This window comes from Tachyglossus aculeatus, chromosome 14, assembly GCF_015852505.1.
Source record: "Tachyglossus aculeatus isolate mTacAcu1 chromosome 14, mTacAcu1.pri, whole genome shotgun sequence".
Lineage (NCBI taxonomy): Eukaryota > Metazoa > Chordata > Mammalia > Monotremata > Tachyglossidae > Tachyglossus > Tachyglossus aculeatus.
The window spans coordinates 54,035,150-54,051,909 of NC_052079.1; the positions used below are offsets into that span (position 1 = coordinate 54,035,150).

The following is a 16,760-nucleotide window of genomic DNA, read 5'->3' on the forward strand; positions in this document are numbered from 1 at the left end:
TTGGGAAAGTCACTTCACTTCTCTGTACCTCAGTTACCTCATCTGTAAATTGGATTCGAGGCTGTGGGCCCCACGTGGGACGGGGACTGTGTCCAACCCAATTTGCTTGTATCCACTCCAGCGCTTAGTACAGTGCCTGGCACAAGTGCTTAACAAATATCATAATTATGATCATCTTTACTCCTCACTGGCCTCTCTGCCTCCACAAAGCTACATGAATCATCTTTCTAAACTGCCATTTGGAACTTATCACTACCCCGCTCAAAAGTCTCCAGTGACTTCCTGTTGCTTCTCAGAAAACAAAACAAAAAAAAGCCCTTCCCCATCAGCTTCAAGGTTCTCTGTCAGCTGGCTCCCTCTCACTTATCCACTCTCTCCTGCTGCCACACCCACTGGATGGTACCGCTGGAGCCTATACCAGGTGCAGAGCACTGCACTAGATGCTGGGTGCTCGGGTGAGTATAGTAAATGTCCTCAGAGAAGCAGCATGGCCAAGGGGAAAGAGCACGGACGTGGGCATCAGAGGACCTGGGATCTAATCCAGGCTCTGCCACTAGTCCACTGTGGGACCTTGGGCAAGTCACTTCTCTGGCCCCCGGTCTCCTTCGTCTGTGAAAAGGGGATTAAATCCTACTCCCTCCTCCATAGACTGGGAGCCCCAAATGGGACAGGGACTATGTCCAACCTGATTATCTTTTATCTACCCCAGTGCTTAGCACATAGTAAGCGCTTAACAAATACTGCAAGTTCTCCATCACCTCGCCTCCTCCTACCTCACCTCCCTTCTCTCCTTCTCCAGTCCAGCCCGCACACTCTGCTCCTCTGCCACCGCTAACCTCCTCACTGGGCCATGTTCTTGCCTGTCCCACTGTCGACCCCTGGCCCATGTCCTACCTCTGGCCTGGAATGCCCTCCCTCCTCACATCAGCCAAACTAGCTCTTTTCCTCCCTTCAAAGTCCTACAGAAAGCTCACCTCCTCCAGGAGGCCTTCCCAGACTGAGCCCCCCCTTTTCCTCTGCTCCTCCTCCCCTCCCCATTAATAATAATAATAATGATGATGGCATTTGTTAAGCACTTACTATGTGCAAAGCACTGTTCTAAGTGCTGGGGAGGATATAAGGTGATCAGGTTGTCCCACGTGGGGCTCACAGTCTTAATCCCCATTTTCCAGATGAGATAACTGAGGCACAGAGACGTTAACTGACTTGCCCAGTCACACAGCTGACAGTTGGCGGAGCCGGGATTCAAACCCATGACCTCTGACTCCCAAGCCTGGGCTCTTTCCACTAAGCCACACTGCTTCTCTGCTTTCCCACTGCCCCCACTCCATCCCTCTGCTCTACCTCTTCCCCTCCCCACAGCCCTTGTGTATATTTGTACCTATTTATTACTCTATTTTATTGATGATGTGTATATACCTATAATTCTATTTATCTATTTTGATGTCTTGACACCTGTCCACATGTTTTGTTTTGTTGTCTGTCTCCCCACTTCTAGACGGTGAGCCCGTTGTTGGGTCGGGACTGTCTCTGTTGCCGAATTGTACTTTCCAAGTGCTTAGTCCAGTACTCTGCACACAGTAAGTGCTCAATAAATAAGACTGAATGAGTAAATGACTGATCTGGTCCGATCCTTGAGGAGTTTACAATCTAAATGATGGGGGGGGGGGGGGGAGACATAAGTGTGTACACATACAATGGAAGGACCCTCCCACTCCAACACGGATTCTTGGATTCTTCAGCCTTGATGTTCTCACACCTGAACTCCAAGTGACAACTTTCCCCTCGACAGAACTGTCCTCAAGCCTCAGTTTCACCAAGCCGCCTTCCACCCCCCAAAACCTCCTTCCTCCTCTACACTGTAAGTTCACTATGGGAAGGGAATGTGTCTGTTTTATGGCACTCTCCCAAGCGCTTAGTACCATGCTCTGAACATGGTAAGCCCTCAGTAAATATGACTGACTGACTGACTCCTTCGAGGCCCTCCTGAGGAGCATCCCACCCAACTTCCCGGTTGTGCCTCTCCATCAGCCACCTCAGCACTCCTGCCCCCCAGCAGGGTTCTAATCCCGGATTTCAATCGACCAAAGGCATTTATTGAGCACTTGCTATATGCAGAGCACTGCACTAAGCACTTGGGAGAGTACAGTACAAGTTAATTAGCCGAAGTGTTCCCGACCCTTGACAAGCTTACGGGGCAAGGCTCATCCAACCCAACAAGAAACTCCATCATCAGTTTATTTGTTCCTGTTTTACCAAGCTCTGACCTAATTCAGTTTCATCTACCTCTCTCAGTTCTGGCATATTTGTTGATTTACATCTACTACTTAAACTTCCTGAGGACAGGGACAGTGCCTGTTACTCCTTCTGTATGCCCTCCGAGTGCACAGAACGGTGCTAGACACCCATTGGGCTCTCAATAAATACTTCTGGGTGACAATATTAGATGAAGCAGAGTGGCTCAGTAGAAAGAGCACGGGCTCTGGAGTCAGAGGTCATGGGTTCAAATCCCAGCTCCGCCATTTGTCAGCTGTGTGACTTTGGGCAAGTCACTTAACTTCTCTGGGCCTCAGTTACCTCATCTGTAAAATGGGGATTACGACTGTGAGCCCCCCGTGGGACAACCTGATCACTTAGTAACCTCCCCAGTGCTTAGAACAGTGCTTTGCACATAGTAAGCACTTAATAAATGCCATTATTAGTATTATTATGAATAGCTTCTCTAAGCGAAGGATATATACTGACAGACAGTTCAAGAGGTGTTTTATTACTACATCTTAAATATGTTGACAAATACGCTTTCAAACTTTGTCAAAGTACGCTAATCCAATAAGTCACAAGAGTACTTGACAGTCATCTTAAATCATTACCATTTTTTTCCACATTCCTTAGAAGTGTTACAGACTGACAAAAAACCTTAAGGAAATTGAGCTAATGCATCAGCCTACACTGAGGAAGCCCTGAACACCCCAGAAACCTTTCATTAACCAGAGCGGAATCCGCCCAGTGACTTCTGCTACCTAGGCAGCACTCCGAACACCAACCCGCGGTGCAGCTACACAAAGCAGAAAAGGAGGTCAGCGAGGTTTTTCCGGAGACCGTCAGGGCCTGGCAACAACTTGGCACCATCGTGTTTCAGAGCAAACCGCAGGCCTGCAGATGACCGGACTACGTGACGTTTTATAGGGGTAGGAGGCCTGAACGTTTCCGCGGGCACCTCGGCCATTCACCAAGCAGTTCAGCAGCATCTCCAACAAGGCATATTTAAGGTCGGTGCTCATTAGAGTCCAGCTCTGTCGAATGGGGCGGCCACAGGCCCAGACCCGCCGGCTGAAACGTGGTGAGTTACATGAGGTGAGCGAGAGCAGAAATAATAATAACAATAATGGCATTTGTTAAGTGCTTACTATGTGCAAAGCACGGTTCTAAGTGCTGGGGAGGTTACAAGGTGATCAGGTTGTCCCACGGGGGGCTCACAGTATTGATTCCCATTTGACAGACGAGGGAACTGAGGCACAGAGAAGTGAAGTGACTTGCCCGAAGTCACACAGTTAACAAGTGGCGGAGCCGGGATTTGAACCCATGACCTCTGACTCCAAAGCCCGGGCTCTTTCCACTGAGCCACGCTGCTTATCTAAAGTAAGTAAGAGAATTAAGCAGATAACAAATAAACAGATAACTAGCTTCCTATCTACTCATGAGCCAGAGTGGTCACTTTGTATCAGGACACGTGGCTTTTCAGGAGAGTTCTGAGGGACGTGGTTCGGTGAAGTTGTGGGATGAGGGCTTTCTAATAATAATAATGATGATGATGGCATTTGTTAAGCACTTACTATGTGCAAAGCACTGTTCTAAGTGCTGGGAAGGTTACAAGGTGATCAGGTTGTCCCATGGTGGGGGGCTCACAGTCTTAATCCCCATTTTACAGATGAGGTAACTGAGGCACAGAGAAGTTAAGTGACTTGCCCAAAGTCACACAGCTGACAGTTGGCGGAGCCAGGATTTGAAATACCTTTCTAGGCAGGTAGTGAGTGATAAGCAAAGTGTCAGAGGCAGGAGAGTCCAGGGTAAAAGATGGTTAGGACCTAAAATTGAAAACGGAACCCAGTGCAAAGCAAATCAGCCCAAGGGGTGATCTTGTCCCGTTGTCTGTGGGGAACGAACTCTTTCTTAGTCAAGAATCGGCCTCTTCGGGCTCAACGAAGATCGAGGAGCAGTGGACCCGAGTGAATACAGCCCGGGCCTGGGAGTTAGAAGGATCTGGGTTCTAGTCCCAGCTCCGCCACTTGGCTGCTGTGTGACCCTGGGCAAGTCACTTAACATCTCTGTGCCTCCGTTACCTCATCTGTAAAATGGGGACTGAGACTGTGAGCCCCAAGTAGGACATGGACTGCATCCAACCTGATTACCTTGTATCTAGCTCAGTGCTTAGAACTGTGCCTGGCACATACTAAACGCTTAACAGATACCATACAAAAGAGTTCACCATCAGTGCCTGTTTCGGATGCCTACACACACTCCAAAACGCTGCGACCGGCAATGGTTCCTTATTTCTCTTTTACAATCAACAGACCTCACACCCACAATCTCTCACGCCCTGCTAGAAAAAAACAACATTGCCCTAGTGGGAAGGTCCCAGGCCTGGGACTCAGAGAACCCACAGAAAATCATTTTGGGATTTTGGTCCCGGTTCCCCTGTTTGTCTATTGTGTCACCTTGAGCACATGGCTTCACTTTCCTCAGCTGTAAAATGGGGACTCAATACCTGTCCTTCCTCCTGCTTAGCCTGTGAGTCCCATGTGGGATAAGGGAACCAGCGTGGCCTAGTGGGTCAGGAAGAGCCAGGTTCTAATCCCAGCTCTGCCACTTGTCTGCTGTGTGATCTTGGACTATTATTATTATTATTATGAATAGCTTCTCTAAGCGAAGGATATATACTGACAGACAGCTCGAGAGCTGTTTTATTACTACATCTTAAATATGTTGACAAATACGTTTTCAAATATTATCAAACTACGCTAATCCAATAAGTCACAAGAGTACTTGACAGTCATCTTAAATCATTACCATTTTTTTTCCCCATTCCTTAGAAGTGTTACAGACTGACAAAAAACCTGAAGGAAATTGAGCTGGGCCTCAGTTAGCTCGTCTGTAAAATGGGGATTAAGACTGTGAGCCCCCTGAGAGACATGGACTGTGTCCCTCAATTAGCTTGTACTTAGAACAGGGCCTGACTGATACTAAGTGCTTAACCAATACCATTAAAAGGGGTCTGTGTCTGTCCTGATTGATTTATATCTACGCCAGTGTTTAGAACAGTGCATGCCACGGAGTAAGTGCTTAACAAATGCCAGTTAAAAAGACAATCCCAAAAGCCCAAAAATGTTCCTCTCACACAACCCACTGACCCTGCACTCGGCAACTGCCAAATTAGGGGTCCTCACAGCCCTGAGAAGCAGTGTGGCTTAATGGATAGAGCACCGGCCTGGAAGTTAGGGCCCGGGTTCCGTACCTGGCTCCACCACTTGTCTGCTTTGTGACCTTGGGCAAGTCACCTCACTTCTCTGGGCCTCAGTTCCCTCATCTGTAAAATGGGGATGAAGGCCGTAAGCCCGACATGGGACACAGACTGTGCCCAACCCCATTAGCTTGTATCACCCCACCGCTTAGTAAGTGCTGGCACTTACAAAAAACCAAACCCAAGAAAAAATATTTTCAATGGTCCAGGATTTAAATAACAGCTACTGACACCTGGGGGATGGGACTCCGGGGGGAGGAGTATTCCTCCAGTAACAGATATTTTCAGCTCGCGAGGACCCAGCTCTTCACATGATCCCAAGTCAGATTTCTCAAGCTCCATCACTATTTGGTTACCGCTCACTTCCTAGCAACCCACGGTCATTCTGCAGCCCCAACCGACCCTCGAAGAAAAAGCCAGGGAAAGGACTGGAAAGCAAAGGGAGCAGCGGGAGCAAACTGGGTCACATTCCCCATGGCCAACGAGACCAGAGGGCAGATCGACTGGCAAAATCTCTACGCTGCTCGGCCCGATGACTTTTAAGAGGACTGGATCCGGCAGGGCAGCAGCTGAAGGGGGGCTGGGAGGACTGGGGTTGTTATCGTCACTACCGCCTAGCTCAATTCTCCTCACGTCAGGCCAGAGCCAGGAGGGCTGAGGTAGATCGGCTCCAGACCAGTCTCAAAATGGACCTCGGAGTTCAAAGTCAGCGTCCGATCCGGGGACAAATCTGCCACCCCAGTTCTGGGGCTCGGTTTTTCCCGGACCAGACAGTACTCTCTGGCTCCTAAGGGAGACTGGAGAAAATGGGGAATCTCCCAGGTGGTTCAACGGGAGAAAGTGGCTGAAATCCTGGTGCCCGGCCCAGGTTGACGTCTAATCTCCACGCCTTATACCTCCCAGCCGCCATTCCAGCACTTGAGTGCCACCTAAGTATTTACAGCCCCCACCCACTGGAATTCTCACGTGGACATACTGGATAATTTCCTCCTATATGTAATTTATTTTGGAGTCTGTCTCTCCCACTAGACTGTAATCTCTTTGAGGACAGGGAGCATGGCTGCTGAATTTATGGGATTATCCCAAGCGCTAAGTGGAATACTCTGCACCCAGTGGGTGTTTGATAAATAATAATTATTGATTGAGCTCCCGGAACATTGACTGGGGCCGTCCTCAATCTGGTGGGGCAGGACTGCACACGCACAGCCGCCCTTGGGGCACAGCGTACGGAGACGGGCAGGCCCGGGCACGGGTGTGCCCCTGCCGGCTCACTCCCAGTTGGGGGGTGACTCCAGGGGGGCACCCCGCCTTGCTCCGACTCGGCCCCTGCCCGTTCCCGGCCCTGGTGTCGGCAGGTGAACTGGAGGCCAACTGCGGGTGCCAGAGAAACACACGATCTGCAGTTTGACATTACGTGGTTAGGTCGGGTTATTACACCACCCGGGATCTAACCCTTCCTATTTTGAAACTGGACTCTAAATTTTGATATGATTCTCGGGTCCGGACTGAAGGAACACTCGCCCACTCGGGAGTTTTTCGCTGCCATTTGCGCCGCAAACAGTGGAGTGGCTTAAGGTTATCTGTTAAATCCGTGAAAGATTCCAACCACAGAGTTCCAAAAGATAAAGGCGCCGGTGGAAGACTCCACCGGGCCTACCTGCTGCTTCGGGGGTGAAACGAGGAAGCCGGACGGGCTCCTGTCAGGCCAGGAGGGACGGTAAAAGAAGCTGTTTGGATGCAGGGGGGAGAGTTTCATTTTCTTCTACTTACTGGACTGTGGCCGCAAACGGGGAGGCCAGAGAAAAGCAGCAGGACAAGCCGGGAAGTTAATGGTAGAAAGGGGGTCATCGTAAATTTTTCCTACATGCAACCGGGCACGGGAACGACTTAAGTTTGACTGCTTCTGAGCCACAAAGGGGACGAGGACGCGGCCTGGAAACGCACCCGACCCAATGACAGTGTTTGAACTTGCTGATTTCGGGGTCGGTCCCCCTCGTGTGTGACTGGGCTGTGCTTCCTCCACATAGGCAACGAAGACTAGCACGCACCTGAGCTTTAGGCCACGTATTTTGAAACAACATCATGTTGTACACCTGTTAGCGGTCGAGGTACTTAATGGGAAAATATAGTGACTTGTTAGAAAGGGATTTAGTTGGAGCTCCGGGGCTACAAACATTTCTCTTTCAAAGTGGGCTCTTTTATTAAAGTGAGCTCCCTAGAGTCCTAGAACAAATTATCGTCAGGGATAGACTCCAAGCGGCCCCTTCTTAATGCTGGTGGCCTAGCAATCCAACAGCCATCGGAGATTTCCCCAAATTTCAGAGCAACAACTCAAACGTAACCTTCCGTCTGTGCTTTTGCCACGAGAGGCCTGTATTCCCCAGGAATTGTCTAGTCTACTGTAGGCTGCACGAAGGGCTGTGAGGTGAAATCCAACACCACGGGGTGAGGAGCGTACTTCAAGGGACAGACAGGTGGTTTCTTGGCTAGGTGGGGTTTCTGGGAATTGGGACTGACCTGCTTTTCAAGCTGTCCTCTGGCTAATTTCAAGCTCGCGAGCTCCCTGAGGGCAAGGATCATGACTACTAACTCCATACGTGCTCTCTAAGCATTTAGTACGGGTCTCTGCCCACAGGAGACGCTCAATAAATACTACTGATTTAGTGGAGAAGATTCACGCTGATTCAGGAACATTCCACCTCCAGGTCTGTTTTCTGGTCGTGGGCTTTTTCTCATCGCTGATATTTACTAAGCAACCAGCGAGTGACCTGCTCAGAGCCACAGTCCCTAGGAGCGGGTACCCTTGCTGGTGTGATACTGAAAGTATGAGCTCTACGAGTCTCCCGACAGTTTTTGGTTTCAGGGGGTGGGGGAGAGAGCATGAAACCAACAGGGCCACTACTTAAAGGTCAACCATCCTAGTCCAGTGTTTTTCCAACCAAGTTCAAGCACTCCAAGAGAGCCTCAGAGGAATTTCAATGAGGAGGGGGGACCAACACTGTGGAGCCCTACTCTGGGCTCACCTCCTCCAGGAGGCCTTCGCAGACTGAACCCCACCCCCTCTTTACCTCTGCTCCTCCTCCCCTCCCCATCCCCTCTTTCTGCTCTACCCCTTCCCCGCCCCACAGCCCTTGTGTATATTTGTACCTATTTATTATTCTATTTACTTTATTAATGATGTGCATATATCTCCAATTGAGAAGCAGCGTGGCTCAGTGAGAAGAGCCCGGGCTTGGGAGTCGGAGGTCGTGGGTTCTAATCCCGGCTCCGCCACTTGTCATCTGCGTGACTTTGGGCAAGTCACTTAACTTCTCTAGGCCTCAGTTAAAATGGGAATTGAAAGTGTGAGCCCCACATGGGACAACCTGATTACCTTGTAGCCCCCCAGTGCTTAGAACAGTGCTTGGCACATAGTAAGTGGTTAACAAATGCCATCACTGTTATTATTATAATTCTATTTATCTATTTTGATGCTAATGATGCTTATCTACTTGTTTCGTTTTGTTGTCAGTCTCCCCCTTCTAGACTGTGAGCCCGTTGTTGGGTAGGGATTGTCTCTGTTGCAGAATTGTACTTTCCAAGTGCTTAGTACAGTGCCCTGCACACAGTAAACACTCAATAAATACGACTGATTGGATAAATGAATGAATGAACTCTAAACCACAATTAGGTAGGATTGAGGGTGTCAGGACTAGCCTACAGGGAATACAATGGGGTAACCTGGCTTTCTCCAAAAGCAGCATAGCACAGGCTTGGGAGTCAGAAGATCACAGGTTCTAATCCCAGCTCCACTACTTGTCTGTTGTGTGATCTTGGGCAAGTCACTTAATTTCTTTGTGCTTCAGTTACCTCATCTGTAAAACTGGGGTTGAGGCTATGAGCCCCACAAGGGACAAGGAGTGTGTCTGACCTGATTTGCTTGTATCCACCCCAGCACTTAGTACAGTGCCTGGCACACAGTATGCACTTAACAAATATCCTAATTATTATTATTCTCCACCCCTATACCTTTTGCTTCTGGCTGCTGCTGGGTTTGTTTATATGTGTATATATATATATTCATTCATTCAATCGTATTTATTGAGCGCTTACTGTATGCACAGCACTGTACTAAGCGCTTGGGAAGTACAAGTTGGCAACATATAGAGACGTTCCCTACCCAACAGTGGGCTCACAGTCTAGAAGGGGGAAACAGACAACAAAACAAAACATATTAACAAAATAAAATAAATAGAATAGTAAATATGTGCAAGTAAAACAGAGTAAAAAATCTGTACAAACATATATACAGGTACTGTCGGGAGGGGAAGGAGGTAGGGCGGGGGGATGGGGAGGGGGAGGAGGGGAAGAGGAAGGAGGGGGCTCAATCTGGGAAGGCCTGCTGGAGGAGGTGAGCTCTCAGTAGGGCTTTGAAGGGAGGAAGACAGCTAGCTTGGCAGATGTGCGGAGGGAGGGCATTCCAGGCCAGGGGGAGGACATGGGCCGGGGGTCGATGGCGGGACAGGCGAGAATGAGGCACAGTGAGGAGGTTAGCAGCACAGGAGCGGAGGGTGTGGGCTGGGCTGGAGAAGGAGAGAAGGGAGGTGAGGTAGGAGGGGGCGAGGTGATGGAGAGCCTTTATATAATAATAATAATAATAATGATGACATTTATTAAGCACTTACTATGTGCAAAGCACTGTTCTAAGCACTGGGGAGGTTACAAGGTGATCAGGTGGTCCCACAGGGGGCTCACAATCTTAATCCCCATTTTACAGATGAGGGAACTGAGGCCCAGAGAAGTTAAGTGACTTGCCCCAAGTCACACAGCTGACAACTGGCGGAGCCAGGATTTGAACCCATGACCTCTGACTCCAAAGCCTGGGCTCTTTTCCACTGAGCCATGCTGCTTCCCCCATATATATATATATATATATATGAGAGAGAGAGAGAGAGAGACATTGACAGATATATATATATATATACACACACATACATTTATATATATATGAGAGAGAGAGAGAGAGAGAGAGAGAGAGAGAGAGAGAGAGAGAGAAAGAAATTAAGCACTTATGTGTCACACACAGTTCTAAGTGCTGGTGATAGCTACATGATAATCAGGTTGGACACAGCCCCTTCCCCACATGGGGTTCACAATTTAAATTGGAGGGAGGATTTAATCACCATTTAACAGATGAGGTAACTAAGGCAAAGAGAAGTTAAAAGAGTTGCCCAAGGTCACCCAGCAAACATTTGCCAGAGCCAGGAGCCAGGTCCTTCCTTCCCAGGCCCGTGCTCTTTCCACTAAGCCATGTGGCATCTTTGTTGGGAAGTAATAGTGTCAGAAAGAGAAGCTCGGGTCTTTTTCAAGGGACGTCACGGGGTGGGCTTTGGGCATCACAGAAGCTCCACCCGATCTGCTTCAAAACCAGGCACAAAATCAAGTAAACCTTGCAGCTTGGGCACGTGAAGGGAGTGCCAGGCCGGGCCGGCAGTACCCTGAATGCAGAACCAGCACCTCGCCAGCTTCTGACAGCCACAGTTTCAGCTCCTGAGCTCCCACGGCCGCCACCACCTCCTCCTCCCCAGCAACACCTGGACGATCATATACGGGAGCCAAAAGCGGGGCCACATTTTGCAACACACTGTTCTAAAACAACCGTTTTAAACAGCCCTGTTTTCCCTTGCCGCTCTCACGGGGCTAGGCCCCTTAGCAAACCGACCTCACATCATCTGTCTCCGCATGGTTTTCACCGATGACACGTTGTTTTAAACCAGGGGTAGATCGGAGACAGAGAGAAATCCTAAAACCTGCTTCTCACTACAGCACAACCTTGCAGGTACCCTCCTCGCCCCGACCCGGAGAGCAGGCTGTGGGGATCGCTTGCACAGTCAGTCGTCACGCAGCTCCAGGTAACAACACCAGTCCACACTTGGCACGGAGAGGCATCTGGGCCCGCTCACTGCCACGGTTTGCTGTTTGCATAGCTCCCGGCTAACTGGAGAAAGCCAAACCAGACCACTGTCAAAACAGGCAAATCCACAAAGCCAAGATAGAAACAAATCCAAACAAAGCCCAGTATAGGAACTTTGGAGTTGCTCACTGGGAGGTGTGGGGAGAAAAGGCTGGGGGGGGGGGGGGGGGGGCGGTAGGGAAAGGAAAGTACATGGGTTGTCTCAAGTATATAATTTCAGGAGGATCATTTGGCTCGAGAGAGGAAACAGGGGGAGGGGGAGGTGCTAGTGGTTGATAGTCCTTAAGGAACAACTCTATTAAATAATTAATAATTAAAAAGAGGGGATGAGAGAAGGGCCCAAAGAACCACAGGAGGTGATGATGATGGTATCTGTCAAGCGCTTACTTTGGGCCAAGCGCTGGGGTAGATACAAGGTAATCAGGTTGTCCCACATGGTGACACATGAGCTTCCATGCACGCCCGCGCACACACACACGGGTTGCCCAGACTGAGAGGAGAGAGGTACAAGGGCAAGAAAAAAGTCCCAGAGGGCTCTGTAATAGTTGCTTATTCAGGACTGTCTATGAAGATGAGAGAAGGGACCAGACTGGACTCCCTGGAGAAGGCCAAAGGGATCACCTGGGCTAGGCCGGGGACTGGGGAGGACCCAGAAGAGGAGACGGGGGTGGATCTGGCTTAGTGGCAAGAGCCCGGGCTTGAGAGTCAGAGGTCGTGAGTTCTAGTCCTGTCTCTGCCACTTGTCTGCTGTGTGACCCTGGGCGAGTCACTTCATTCATTCATTCAATCGTATTTATTGAGCGCTGTGTGCAAAGCACTGTACTAAGCGCTTGGGAAGTACAGGTTGGCAACATATAGGGACGGTCCCTACCCAACAGCGGGCTCACAGTCTAGAAGGGGGAAACAACTTCGCCGTGCGATCTTGGGTAAGTCACTTAACTTCTCTGTGCTTCAGTTCCCTCTGTAAAATGGGAATGAAGACTGTGGGCCCCATGTGGGACAACCTGATGACCTTGTATCTACCCGGCGCTTAGAACAGTACTTGGCACATAGTAAGTGCTTAACAAATACCATCATTATTATTAATATTATTATCATCCAAGGAGGGGAGGGGGTGACCTTCGGGGCTGGGCCGCCTGGTCCTCACAAAATAATGCTGATGGTGTTTGTTAATAATTATAATAACCATTATTATTATTATTATCGTAATTGGTAAGTGCCAGGCACTGTATGAAGCACTGGGGTGGGTACAAGCAAATTGAGTTGGACACAGTCCCTGTCCCAAATGGGGCTCACATTCTCAATCCCCATTTTCCAGAGGAAGTAACAGAAGCACAGAGAAGCAAAGTGACTTACCCAAGATCACACGGTGACAAGTGGCGGAGCTGGGACTAGAACCCAGGTCCTTCTAGCTCATTCATTCAATCATTCAATCGTATTTATTGAGCACTTACTTTGTGCAGAGCACTGTACTAAGCTCTTGGGAGGTACATAGCGGCAACAGAGAGGGACGGTCCCTACCCCACAATGGGCTGACAGTCTAGAAGGGGGGAGACAGACAACAAAACAAGTAGACCGGTGCCGATACCGTCAGAGTAAATAGAATTATAGCTATATACACAATATATACACGGAAGACAAGTAGACAGGTGTTAATACCATCAAAATAAATAGAATTATACCTATATGCACTATATATATATATATATATATGGGATTCCCAGGCCCATGTTCTATCCACTGCTTCTCTAAGCGCTTACTCTGTGCCAAGCACTAAGAATAGCAGGGTGAGGGTCTGGCGGGGGTGGGGGGAGATAGAGGCAGGGGAGCAGGAGAAGAGGAATGGGGGTGTGGGCATGGGGGTGTTTGGTGAAGTTGTGGTGGGGGCAAGGCCTACCACCAGCAGGTCCGACGCTGGGCAGGGCAGGGCTGGGGTGCCAAGTTGGAGGCACAGCTGGGGGGTCGGTTGGTGAAGTTGTGGGGGGGGGGCAAGGCCTACCACCAGCCCCTATGACACTGGGCAGGGCAGGGCCAGGGTGCCAAGCCTGGGCTGGAGACGTTGATAGGGGGTCGGTTGGTGAGGGTGTGTGGTGGGCTTTGGCCTATCACCAGCACCTACGATGCTGGGCAGGGCCGGGCAGGGCAGCGCAATGGCAGGGCAGGGCCGGGGTGCCAAGCCTGGGCTGGAGGCGTTGACAGGGGGTCGGTTGGTGAGGGTGTGTGGTGGGCTTTGGCCTACCACCAGCACCTACGACGCTGGGCAGCGCCAGGCAGGGCAGCGCAATGGCAGGGCAGGGCTGGGGTGCCAAGCCTGGGTTGGGGGCGTGGGCGGTTGGTGAAGTTGTGTAGGGGGCAAGGCCTACCATCAGCAGCTCTGATGCTGGGCAAGGCAGGGCAGCACAGAACAGGGCAACGCAGGGCAGGGAGGGCTGGGGTGCCAAGCCTGGGTTGGGGGCATGGGCTGGGGGAGTGGTTAGTGAAGTTGTGGGGGGGGGGGCAAGGCCTACCATCAGCAGCTCTGACGCTGGGCAAGGCAGGGCAGCACAGGATAGGTCAACACGGGGCAGGGCCGGGGTGCCAAGCTGGGGATGGGGGCATTGGGGGGGGGGGGGGGGGGCGGTTGGTGAAGTTGTGTGGGGGGCAAGGCCTACCTGGTGAAGTTGTGTAGGGGGCAAGGCCTACCACCAGCAGGTCCGACGCTGGGCAGGGCCAGGGTGCCAATCCTGGGATGGGGGCATTGGTGGGGGTCCGGTTGGTGAAGTTGTGTGGGGGGCTTCGGCCTACCACCAGCGGCTCTGAGGCTGGGCAGGGCCGGGGTGCCAAACCTGGGATGGGGGCATTGGTGGGGGGGTCGGTTGGTGAAGTTGTGTGGGGGGCTTTGGCCTACCACCAGCAGCTCTGACGCTGGGCAGGGCCGGGGTGCCAAGCCTGGGATGGGGGCACGGGTGGGGGGGTCGGCTGGTGAAGTTGTGTGGGGGGCAAGGCCTACCTGGTGAAGTTGTGTGGGGGGCTTCGGCCTACCACCAGCAGGTCCGACGCTGGGCAGGGCCGGGGTGCCAAGCCTGGGATATGGGGGCATTGGTGGGGGTCCGGTTGGTGAAGCTGTGTGGGGGGCAAGGCCTACCACCAGCGGCTCTGACGCTGGGCAGGGCCGGGGTGCCAAGCCTGGGATGGGGGCATTGGCGGGGGTGGGTTGGTGAAGGTGTGTGGGGGGCTTCGGCCTACCACCAGCAGGTCCGACGCTTGGCAGGGCCGGGGTGCCAAGCCGGGGATGGGGGCATTGGTGGGGGTCCGGTTGGTGAAGTTGTGTGGGGGGCTTCGGCCTACCACCAGCAGCTCTGACGCTGGGCAGGGCCGGGGTGCCAAGCCTGGGATGGGGGCATTGGTGGGGGTCCGGTTGGTGAAGTTATGTGGGGGACAAGGCCTACCACCAGCAGCTCTGACGCTGGGCAGGGCCGGGGTGCCAAGCCTGGGATGGGGGCATTGGTGGGGGTGGGTTGGTGAAGGTGTGGGGGGGGCTTCGGCCTACCACCAGCAGCTCTGACGCTGGGCAGGGCCGGGGTGCCAAGCCTGGGATGGGGGCATTGGCGGGGGTGGGTTGGTGAAGGTGTTGGGGGGGGCAAGGCCTACCACCAGCAGGTCCGACGCTGGGCAGGGCCGGGGTGCCAAGCGTGGGATGGGGGCATTGGTGGAGGGGGTGGGTTGGTGAAGGTGTGTGGGGGGCTTCGGCCTACCACCAGCAGCTCTGACGCTGGGCAGGGCCGGGGTGCCAAGCCTGGGATGGGGGCATTGGCGGGGGTGGGTTGGTGAAGGTGTTGGGGGGGGCAAGGCCTACCACCAGCAGGTCCGACGCTTGGCAGGGCCGGGGTGCCAAGCCTGGGATGGGGGCACGGGTGGGGGTGGGTTGGTGAAGTTGTGTGGGGGGCTAGGCCTACCACCAGCAGCTCTGATGCTGGGCAGGGCCGGGGTGCCAAGCCGGGGATGGGGGCATTACTGGGGGGGGGGGGGGTTGGTGAAGGTGTGAGGGGGGCAAGGCCTGAGGTGTGTGTTGGGGGGCTTCCTGACAAGGCCAGGTGATGATGATGATGGAGGCTGAGGAGGAAGAGGAAGAGGAGGAGGAGGAGGAGGTGGGGAGGGATGGGGTTGGGGGGTCGCTGACCTGGTCGGCCGTGGGGGCCGTCCGGGCCGCGGGGTCTCCTCCTCCTCCTCTTCCTCCTCCTCAGCTGATTCTCCTCCTCAGCTTCTTCTCCTCGTCAGGTTCCCCTCAGCTTGTCGTCGTCGGTTCGGGTGTCTCGGTCAGGGCCGGTGGGGGGTCCCCCCGGGGGACATGGGGGGGGCGTCCTGGGGGGGCGTCGGGGGGGTCCCGGGGGTCCCGGGGGGGGGGCGGGGGCCGGGCCGCCGAGGGGGCCCCGAGGCGCCTCAAAATGGCGGCGGCGGCTGAGGCGACTGAGGCGGCTGAGGCCGACACACACACACACGCGCCCGCGGAGGGAGGGAGGGGGCGGGGACGGCGGGAGCGCGCGCCGCGGGGTCAGAGGGCACCATCAGCATCATCATCATCATCATCATCATCATCATCATCATCATGGCATTTATTAAGCGCTTACTATATGCAAAGCACTGTTCTAAGCGCTGGGGAGGTTCCAAGGTGATCAGGTTGCCCCACGGGGGGCTCCCAGTCTTCATCCCCATCTTAATAATAATAATAATAATGTTGGCATTTGTTAAGCGCTTACTCTGTGCAAAGCGCTGTTCTAAGCGCTTGGGGGATACAAAGTGACCAGGTTGTCCCACGTGGGGCTCACAGTCTTCATCCCCGTTTTACGGATGAGGGAACTGAGGCTCAGAGAAGTTAAGTGACTTGCCCAAGGTTACACAGCAGCTATGTGGCGGAGCCGGGATTCGAACCCCCGACCTCTGACTCCAAAGCCCGGGCTCTTTCCACTGAGCCACGAGGGAACTGAGGCCCGGAGAAGTGAAGTGACTCGCCCAAAGTCACCCAGCTGACAATTGGCGGAGCCGGGATTTGAACCCCTGACCTCTGACTCCAAAGCCCGGGCTCTTTCCACAGAGCCACGCTGCTTCATCATCATGATAAGGATGGCATCTGTTAAGCGCTTACTCTGTGCCAAGCACTGTTCTAAGCACTGGGGAGGATACAAGGCAATCAGGTTTTCCCAAGGGGGGCTCACAGTCTTCAAGCCCATTTTACAGATGAGGTCACTGCGGCCCAGAGAATAATCATAACGATAATGATGGCATTTGTCAAGCGCTTACTCTGTGCAAAGC

At 52.6% G+C, this 16,760-nt stretch overlaps 1 protein-coding gene across 3 annotated transcripts in view; it reads right to left on the minus strand.

The window, feature by feature from the left end:
* Positions 1-15,796, minus strand: part of PPP6R2 (protein phosphatase 6 regulatory subunit 2) — a 92,764-nt gene extending 76,968 nt beyond the window's left edge. For all 3 annotated transcript variants that reach the window (XM_038756138.1, XM_038756139.1, XM_038756137.1), the window contains exon 1: positions 15,631-15,796. The gene's annotated coding sequence lies outside the window, so the exon portion shown is untranslated. The remainder of the gene's footprint in view (positions 1-15,630) is intronic.
* Positions 15,797-16,760: the final 964 nt, after the last annotated feature.